General features: G+C 57.7%; 1 long non-coding RNA gene across 2 annotated transcripts in view; it reads left to right on the top strand.

Moving 5' to 3' along the window:
* Nucleotides 1–8,365, top strand: part of LOC145534286 (uncharacterized) — a 28,979-nt gene extending 20,614 nt beyond the window's left edge. For both annotated transcript variants that reach the window (XR_014074414.1, XR_014074415.1), the window contains exons 2-3: nt 4,257–4,450; nt 5,078–8,365. This is a non-coding gene — a long non-coding RNA (uncharacterized LOC145534286). The remainder of the gene's footprint in view (nt 1–4,256; nt 4,451–5,077) is intronic.
* Nucleotides 8,366–9,910: the final 1,545 nt, after the last annotated feature.

Below are 9,910 nucleotides of genomic sequence, written 5' to 3'. Positions count from 1 at the left end.
GGGGCGACCTGGAGCGCTCCAGGGGCACCACCGAGGGTCAAACGAGGCACGCTCACCCACCCACGCGGGGCGCGCGGCGCAGCGGCGGGCACAGCCCTCCCCACCGCGGGGAGGGCCGCTCGCGGGACACGCGCCGAGAAGGCGAAGCGAGAGCGTCCGCTGTGTCCGAAGACCGACGGCCTCACTGACGCCCCGTGGAGGGGGGGCGGGCAGGAGACCGAGAGTCAGGGCCGGAGGCCGCACCCACCCTCCCGCCTTCCTCACCCTCCCCGACGGGCAGGGGGAAAGGCAGGCGAGGGGCCCCGTGGACAGACCGAGAAGACCGCACACGTTCACCAGGAACGCCCGTCCCTCGTCCGGCACGGCTTAGGCCCGGCCCGGGAGAGCACGACCACACCACATCGATCCGTTGAGCCGAGGGGGAGGGGGGAAGGCACGGTGAGGGCAGTCGCCGGAGGGGCCCGCTTTAAGCCTCACCGGCCGCCTCCCCCCGCCACACCTCACCTCACCTCAGGCGACAGCCGCCGACGACCCCAGGAGGAGGAGCTGCCTGACACGGGGCACGGAGCCTACAGAGCGGGGGTCGTCCCGGCCACCACCGGGCGCCCGCAGCGGGGGTCACACAGGGTAGAAGACCCACGGCGCCTCGCCCCGCCGCCCTCGGGTCGCCCAGAGACCGGAGGTGGCGCCACGGGTCGGGTCTGCCAGACACGCCACGCGGGAGCCGACGCACAGGCCCAGGCCGGCGGCCCAAAGGCCCAGAGCCCCGCGTGCGTCCAGAGGCCCAAAGTCCTCGGCGGCAGACGCCGAGAGAGACCGTGTCGGCACTTACCTGGTGGCAGAAAAGGCCCATTTCGGGCGACAAAATGACAGCGCCCGACAGCGGGGCCCACCCACGACTGGCAGGGAGGGACCTTGGCACCTTGGCACCGCCACCTGTCCCCAGCACTACCCCAGAAACACCAGGCCCGGAGCTGTCGGGGGTCATCTGGTCGACTGGGGGGGGGGAGGGGGGCGAAGGGGGCGCCCGGTGGGCGAAGTGGGGGCGCAGACGCCAAGGGGGAGGGAGCTGGCCGGAGACGCCCTCCCCCTTCGCCCGCACGGGTAGGTGTACCCGTCCGTCCGTCCGAGTCTCCGAGCGGGGGTTTGGCTTCGAGTTGCCAAAGAGAAAAACGAAGAGAGACCCGCCGGCGAGGCGCCTCCCACGAGACGAGCGGGCCCCAACGAGGGACCACGCCCGGGGCCCCAGACCGTCCTGTCCGGGGCACCCAGGACGGCTCGAGCCGGTCCCTGACCTCCTGGCCGTGATTCAGGGAGTTGGGGAGGGGTGAGAAAGCAAACCCTCCGGGGGTGGCAAACCCTCCTGAAAGGGCGGGAAAGCAAAAACCTCCTGAAGGGAGACGCAAACCCTTCTGAAAAGGCGAACAGCAAACCCTTTTTGAGGGCGGGAGCCAACCCTCCTGGCAGAAGAAGGCAAACCCTCCTGAGGGCGAAAAGCAAACCCTCCTGAGGGAGGCCCGGTCAGGCCACCCCAGAGCCCGGCTCTGGAGCGCCGCCGCCGCCGCGACGGCCACCCTCCTCAGAAACCTAGAGAACCAATCTCCGGCGACAGCAGGACGTCCCTAGGCCTCGGCGCCACCGCCACTGTCGCTGCCAGCAGAGCCGGTCTCTGAGAGCTGTGCCCTCGGGCCCGGCGGCTGAGTCACAACCCTCCTGAAGGTCGCCGAAGCTCCAGAGGGGAGGGACACTATAAAAGCGGCCGCCAGGTGGCTCCTGACAACCGGCTCCAATGTCCCGAGGACGGGTCGCTGTCGCCGGCCGCCGAGGACGCCACAGCGCCGGCCGCCCAAACGCCCGAGCTCGGCTCGGAGCCGCCGCCTCCGAGAGACGCGACGCGACGCGACCCCGGCCGCAGAGGAAGGGAGAGGAGCTGGGAAATAGCTCCCCAGGAGGCTGCCACGAAGGAGACGCGCTCCCCCCCCCACCCACGCGATTCCAGGCTGGTGGGCGGACATTCCACGGAGACGCCGGCGGGCGGCGGGGCTCGGGGCGGGGACGGCCGAGAGAGGGGCACCAGTGACATCCCGGGCTCCCCCGGGCCCCCTCCCCCGAAGGAGGGAGGGAGGGAGAGAGAGAAGGGAGGGAGGCAGGGAGGGAGGGACCGACCGGCAAAGCGAAACCAGGCAAGCGCTGCTCGGAGAACAAAGCAGGACTTCTCGAAAGCAGACACAGACACAGACACGCAAGCCCAGGAGCAAGAAAGGAAAAGAAGGAGACACTCGGACCCCCAACAAGAGAAAACGAAAGTCAACCTGTGTCGAGACCGTGATCAAGTCCAACGACAACAAACACAAGCATGCGCCGGTGGGCGGGGAAAGTGCGCTTGAGGTCAGGAGAACATGGATTTCAAAATAACTGGCCACAAACACCGGAAAGGAAAGGCGGCCGGGCGGCCGGGCCGGGCGGTCGGGTCTGGGGTGGGGTGGCAGGGCTGCTGGGGGCGGGGGTCGGTGGCGGGGGGGGTGGGGGTGGGGGGTGGGGGGTGGAGGAAACGGGAGCACCTAGAAAGAGGAGGAGACTGTCGGCCGTGCTGAGACACGGAGACATCACACGGCTGGGGACCCGTTCCTATCGTTTGCCCCGGGGTGTGAGAGAGACTTGGCCTCCCGTCTCCTGGGATTTCATCTCCCCAGCAACAACGGTCAGGCAAGCTGTCGGGTGTGTGTGTGCTGCGGGGGGTTGGGGGGTTGGGGGGCGGGGTGGGGAGAAAAAAGAAGACGCCTTTCAAGTGAAAGGAGGGAGCGTAAAGGTCACTGAACCCTCTGACAGCGGCCTTCCATTTTCCACACCAGTGACACGTTCTCCCAAGTCGCCCGGTTCCAGAAAACGCTTTTCGGAAACAGAATCCTCGGGGCCCGCGAACTCCTTAGGAATCCTCGGATGAGCTTCCGGGCCAGGCTATACCGTAGGCAGCGCGCTTCCCCTGAAGCCAAAGCCACGGGCTCCAGAGGGCCACGTCCAAGAAGCTGATCTGGTACGGAACCCGATGTCTTCTTCTCTAGGACACTTCTAGCAGCAGCAAGAGTGCCAGTTTGTGAGAATCGAAGGTGAAGCCGGCACGATGTAAACCCAGCGATGTGAGCGGTCAGAGGCCCATCTAGATTCGAACTCCAGTGCTGGAGGGAGGGGAGCAGTGGGGACAGGAGGGTGGCCTGCGAGTCCGCCGTCCTGTCCCCACTCCCCGTGTGAACATCCGCCCCGTGGAAGGTGTCGAGGAACCTCATGACCTGACCTACGGGGTGAACCGTCGCCAAAGACAAAGAATTCCTCCAGCCAGGCGTCGTCCGCAGCCACGAACCCCTTCCCTCCGTCGCCCGGCCTTTCAGAATGCCACGTGGAGCCCTCTCGAGACGTGTGGGGCTTGGAGGTATGGGCCCCCGAATTCTCCTCGCCCGGCCCTGCAAGAAACCATCCCGGGCCTGCCCCACATGAAGACTTCTCGGGCTTTTCGGTGGACCGGGCCTCCCAGGGTGCCCCTGCACCCGGCACCCTGCGACATCCCGAGAGATCCCACGGAGAAACGTCTCCGGCCACTCGCGCGGCATCTGCCTCGCTGGCGGGCGCCCCTTCCAACCTCCCCAGAGATACGTGAGCACGGACGCTTCTTCCCCATCTGGGTCCCCTCACAGGCTCTGTGAGTTCCTGCGGTTCCGCACGCCCTCGACTTGGCTGTGGTTCGGGGCTCTGTTCTGTTCTGTGTTTGCTCTCCGGCCCACGTGATCTCTCTGGCTAGGGCACCCAGGAAAAGCGAAAAGAAATCGAGTCCGTGTGAGTACTATTCAGGCATCAAGTGGGGATACCTACCAATGACCTCTAACGTGGATCCACCAAGATGGCGGCCGTGTGGGGTTCAGGAGGATCATTTTGCGTTTTCTGGGGGCGCTATTTGCTCTCAATGATTTCACGTGCCTTTTGGGCATGGCTCACGGAGATGGGACGTGAAGCAGCAGGGCAGCCACATCTGGCGTCTCGGCCTAGCTAGGGCGGCTCCACGAGTGACCTCTCGGAACCGGGGCTGAGACCGCCATCCCTCCCCGGGCCCCCCTCGGTGGCTGGGTGTGGGGGGGGGAGGGGGAGGTTTCGGAGGGGAGACGGGAGATCTGGGCTTGTGGTTGGGGGCGCGCGGGGCCACACGTGTCCTGTCATGATATTCCTGCAGCGCTCCAACGAGATAAATATTATTCTCTATTCTGCAGATGGCTATCTGTACCTGAATGGAAATGTATTAGACTCTTGAAATCCGAGCCTTGACGAGGGGTGCGCCCTGTACGTCTCGGGCTACAGGCAGCATACGGAAACTGAAGATATCAGGAATCACGTATAAAGGTTAAAGTCAAAGAAACGGACCTAGTTCAGGGGCAGACTTAGTCTTCCTCGCTGCAGCCTCAAGGTAAACGCTGGGGGTACCCAGTCTATTCTTGGGAAGATACAGTGTTTATTTTAACTGTTGCCAGCAACGCAGCTTCTCCTCTGCCGGAGGTGAAATTGAGATTTAGTTCTTGCAGCTAGTAGTTCTTTTTCAGAACATCTATCAGGAAGGATCCGAATAGCTTGTCATGTCCCTGAAAGTATACTAGAGAACATTTGGTTCAGTTCTCGTACCCAGAGACTGGGGAAATTAAGGTGGCACTAGAAATCGCACCTTTGGGTTATATAGTATCTTTGCTGGAAAACAGGCTGCTCTGAAACTCTAATTGTATCAAACAGTAGCAGGGATAAGAAGTGCATGATCCACAAGTTTCAGTAAAGCTGGCTCTCCCGCTCCTTAACATTATATACATTGTTAACAAAAGTTTAGAACTGGACACTTGATGGCAACAAAGAGGCATCCTGTTTGGCGTTTCTTCGGACTGCAGCCGGGAGAGGAGCAGAGCCGACTTGTTCAGTCCCCGGTCCCGCTACTCCTAGGCCTTTCCTCACACTTGATCTTGGATGCTCTGGGGGCAGGTTGTGTCTGCAACAAGCACTCGATGTGTCCGGAAGCACTGAATCCTCTGTTCATTGACTTTGTTCCCAGGACTGTCTCAGGAGGTGACGATGTTTTCCCATGGGGGAATCTGTGTCAGAGGCTTGCCAACCATACTTTCCACGTGGTTCATGAAAAGCTCGCCCGTCGCCGGTCACCTGTCAACTCACCATCCGTACGAGAGTCAGCACCAACACGCCCGGCAGAGCTGAGCGTCAAGAAGGGGTTGCGTGGAAAGAGATTTGTATGCTTGGTCCTGGTCCTGGTTATAGACAGAAAGTATCAAGGGGGAATAACTCCCAGAATAAGTAGGCTTGCCTGGAATGCGAAATAGTGAGAAGAGGCCTCGCGCTTGGAGGACGGGTCAGAGCTTTAGCCACGGGAGAGTGAAAAGGAAAGGCCCGGGAAAGGGCCGTGGGGCAGGGGACGGTCTGAGCCCAGCACCAGCGGTGAAGGACGAGGAGGCACCTTGAAAGAACGTGCTGTTCGGAGGTTTGTGGTAAGAGCACACCGGTGCTGCTAAAGATGAGGCTTGTGGAACCCAGATAGTAAGGAGGAGCCAGAAACAGGCCAGGAAGGATGAGAATCCCGTGTACTGAGGACCTGCACTTCACCAAGCCCACAGCAAAGGGTGCTGTCTAGATTCAAACCCAGTCACTTGCGCAAACGCCGCTCAGCCACCTCCTCATCTACAAGGCCGACAGATACTCGGTGCGTGAGGTGCGTGTACGTACAGTCTAGGTGGACGGCACTCACATATCAGGCAACCACACAGCTAATACATGCTTTGAAAGAACCAAGAGTGAGCTGATAGCTTTTTCTGGATCTGCCTATAAGCAAAGATACCGCTCGCTGCATACTGTGGATCTCGACTCCTGTCTCACGTCTCCATGAAGCCGTCAGAAAAGTACTGTTCGTGCTCCCTCTCAGGCCAGGAATGACACTTCAAGTGTAACGTGCTCACGAAGTCCTCAGAGATTCATGGATTTGAATCGAGAAATTCCACCTGGTCCTTTCGCTCCCGATCCACTCCTGCTCTCACCACTACTACCACACGGGTCAGACACGAGCGAGTTCCCCTGAATTAGCTTGCACACGTGGGGGTGGAGTTAGCTTTCGGCACACGGATATTTAGAAATTCCATGGCAGTAGGCCAGGTATTCACATTATGTATCGGATATTCGCCTAATTTGATAATAAGAGAGCCCGGGCCTCAGGCATAACTTCAGGCCGATTTTCCCTCCAACGGAAACAGCTCAGATGGGCTGGCAGCCCGAGAGAACGAGCAACTGCCACTAACAGACTGAGACACCTGTGGGCTCCCTCCATGGGGAGACCTTCTGCCAAGGCTTCTCCCTCAAGGGCCGTTACCCAGCCTGCGGGCATCAGCTGAGGAGAAGGGGAGGTGGGTGCCCCGGAAACCAGCCGCGCTCGAGTCAGTCTCCCAGGAGCTCTCGTTCCAGCTCTGGACGCTCACTCCCGGGCCCGGGTTCTCACTCCCGCTTTCAGATGGATCCCAGGCCCTTCTTCAGAGAAGTTCCTCCAGATGAGTCCCCAGCCACCAGTGGGCCTCATTCGACCTTGCGGGACCTCCCTCCCCTTCTGAAGCTAGGTTCCGTCTCTCTCTTCACAAAACTTTAAGTCCAAGATGGATTGTTAACAATGACTTGCCATTTCCTTTTGTTCTCACCATTATTCTGACTACTTGCATTTAATTCCGCTCACCTTCGGATTGCTTGTGACACTCCAGGCCACCGAAAAAAAGAGAGTTTCTGTTCTGGGCTCAAAGATCCTCAGGAGGCATTTGGGCCTCACTTTACCTCTGCTGGAGACAGGAAGGTGGCAGGTGACCGGGACCTGCCAAGAGCAGAGCAGAAGCTGTGCCCCTGAGCAGTGGTGCCTGGCTCTCTCTCATTGGTCGCAGAGGGTCTGCAAGATTCGAGGGGGTTCCTGACGGCCCCACCATGCTGGTGAGCCGTGTCGTCTCATCTCATCGGGAATCTGACCCCGCATCGGCAAGCGTAGCCATGTGCCCTCACCCTGAGTCTCTAAACCCTTCCCAGACCATCACTCGGCCCGCCTTCTCCTCTCAGGCAGAATGAACCTGGGCTTCTCTCCTGGGACAGGTCATTCTGTGTCATGGGATGTCCTCTTTACTCCTATTGCCGGCAACAGGAGTATTGATGTGCTGCTCATAGGTCAGAGACTCCTCATTCGTATTACCCAGAGGCTTTTCTTCAGTCAGTAAATTTTGTTCCTTTGAAGTCAAAGGGATTGCATTGCCTTTGAAGACTATCATTTCTGACCTAGTCGCAAACCGTCTCTTTTGAGGAACTTCCTTAGGGTTCCAGGGATTAAGACAGTTTGCTTCCATTGCAAAGGGCACAGATTCTTTCCTCGATTGCAGGATCTAGATCTCCCGTGCCTCACACTGTAGCCAAAAAGGTATATTTTAAATATAAGAGGGCCAAGCATAAACCTACTACTTTCCCTTTCCATTATTATGATAATAATCTAGTTCTCTTCAAGGCAACACAAATGTTTCTTACTAACTAGAAGGATCATGTCGCGGAAATTATAAAGAGAAAAACAGGGAATTACTTCATGGTATCTCACTACATCCGTCTCTGATCCAACGTACGAAAAATCAAGGAAGTCCACGTAAAGTATCATCTTTAAATAGAGCTCTCCACTTTGAGAGAATAGAACTAAACTCATTAAAACTAAGTTTTCCAGTATGTGGCTGCTTTGAAATCTTGCATCCAACCGACAATTCTGGAACCTATGATAATTCAGAATTGAGTAACCGATGACACAAACACTCTACTAGTCAGGGGGACGTTTTGGATCGCCTGAGTTCTAGGTTCTCAATGTTATCAAGCCAGACACAATCTTCACGGTTTTTCATAGATCCTGTAATATCTTTTTTAAAATTTCAACTTTTTTGAGGTACAATTGACATATAAAATTGCAAGAAATTGAAATATGACTGTGGTGATTTCACGTGTTTACGATGTGAAAGGATTCCTCATCCAGTTAATTCATATCACCTCACATATTTCACCTTCTTTTTTTTTTCTTCCCTCCATCTTTCCCACTTAGATTTTATCTTCATAAGATTTCATTTATACAAAACATGTCAAAAAGATTGCCGTGTTTTACATTAGATCCTCAGACTCTATTCATCTTATAGCTGAACATTTGTTCCCTTTTACCAACCTCTCCCCATAGCCCTAGTAACCACTTTTCTACTCTCTGTATGAGTTTTACTTTTTCCGGGAGGCACTGTCAGAGCCAGTCCTGAAATTTCCTCCAATTACAATTCTTCTCTCAGAGTCATCAGTCCATTTTGTGTTATCTTTCATGTTTTACAAAATTACTCCTAACCAGCAATGGAGCAGGTGTGGCAGGCAATGAGCCAAGAAGATTTACAGGGTGGCATCCACTTACTGTGGGAATTAACCATGGCATTGATCAGTCTATCAACCTAGAAAGAGATAACTGGACATTGCACAAAAATTTGCTTATTTCTTTGTAGAAGTTTGGCATTAAACTAAACCCTTAGTTTGGGATGGGATGGGGTGGGGTGGGGTGGGGTGGGGTGGGGTGGGGGGGTGGGGGGTGGAGGAAACGGGAGCACCTAGAAAGAGGAGGAGACTGTCGGCCGTGCTGAGACACGGAGACATCACACGGCTGGGGACCCGTTCCTATCGTTTGCCCCGGGGTGTGAGAGAGACTTGGCCTCCCGTCTCCTGGGATTTCATCTCCCCAGCAACAACGGTCAGGCAAGCTGTCGGGTGTGTGTGTGCTGCGGGGGGTTGGGGGGTTGGGGGGCGGGGTGGGGAGAAAAAAGAAGACGCCTTTCAAGTGAAAGGAGGGAGCGTAAAGGTCACTGAACCCTCTGACAGCGGCCTTCCATTTTCCACACCAGTGACACGTTCTCCCAAGTCGCCCGGTTCCAGAAAACGCTTTTCGGAAACAGAATCCTCGGGGCCCGCGAACTCCTTAGGAATCCTCGGATGAGCTTCCGGGCCAGGCTATACCGTAGGCAGCGCGCTTCCCCTGAAGCCAAAGCCACGGGCTCCAGAGGGCCACGTCCAAGAAGCTGATCTGGTACGGAACCCGATGTCTTCTTCTCTAGGACACTTCTAGCAGCAGCAAGAGTGCCAGTTTGTGAGAATCGAAGGTGAAGCCGGCACGATGTAAACCCAGCGATGTGTGCGGTCAGAGGCCCATCTAGATTCGAACTCCAGTGCTGGAGGGAGGGGAGCAGTGGGGACAGGAGGGTCGCCTGCGAGTCCGCCGTCCCGTCCCCACTCCTCCTGTGAACATCCGCCCCGTGGAAGGTGTCGAGGAACCTCATGACCTGACCTGCGGGGTGAACCGTCGCCAAAGACAAAGAATTCCTCCAGCCAGGCGTTGTCCGCAGCCACGAACCCCTTCCCTCCGTCGCCCGGCCTTTCAGAATGCCACGTGGAACCCTCTCGAGACGTGTGGGGCTTGGAGGTATGGGCCCCCGAATTCTCCTCGCCCGGCCCTGCAAGAAACCATTCCGTGCCTGCCCCACATGAAGACTTCTCGGGCTTTTCGGTGGACCGGGCCTCCCAGGGTGCCCCTGCACCCGGCACCCTGCGACACCCCGAGAGATCCCACGGAGAAACGTCTCCGGCCACTCGCGCGGCACCTGCCTCGCTGGCGGGCGCCCCTTCCAACCTCCCCAGAGATACGTGAGCACGGACGCTTCTTCCCCATCTGGGTCCCCTCACAGGCTCTGTGAGTTCCTGCGGTTCCGCACGCCCTCGACTTGGCTGTGGTTCGGGGCTCTGTTCTGTTCTGTGTTTGCTCTCCGGCCCACGTGATCTCTCTGGCTAGGGCACCCAGGAA

This window comes from Giraffa tippelskirchi, chromosome 14 (genome assembly GCF_054371585.1).
Source record: "Giraffa tippelskirchi isolate mGirTip1 chromosome 14, T2T-mGirTip1v1.2.pri, whole genome shotgun sequence".
Lineage (NCBI taxonomy): Eukaryota > Metazoa > Chordata > Mammalia > Artiodactyla > Giraffidae > Giraffa > Giraffa tippelskirchi.
The sequence above is the reverse complement of the archived record's forward strand: the minus strand, read 5'-3'. Positions and strand labels throughout refer to the sequence as shown.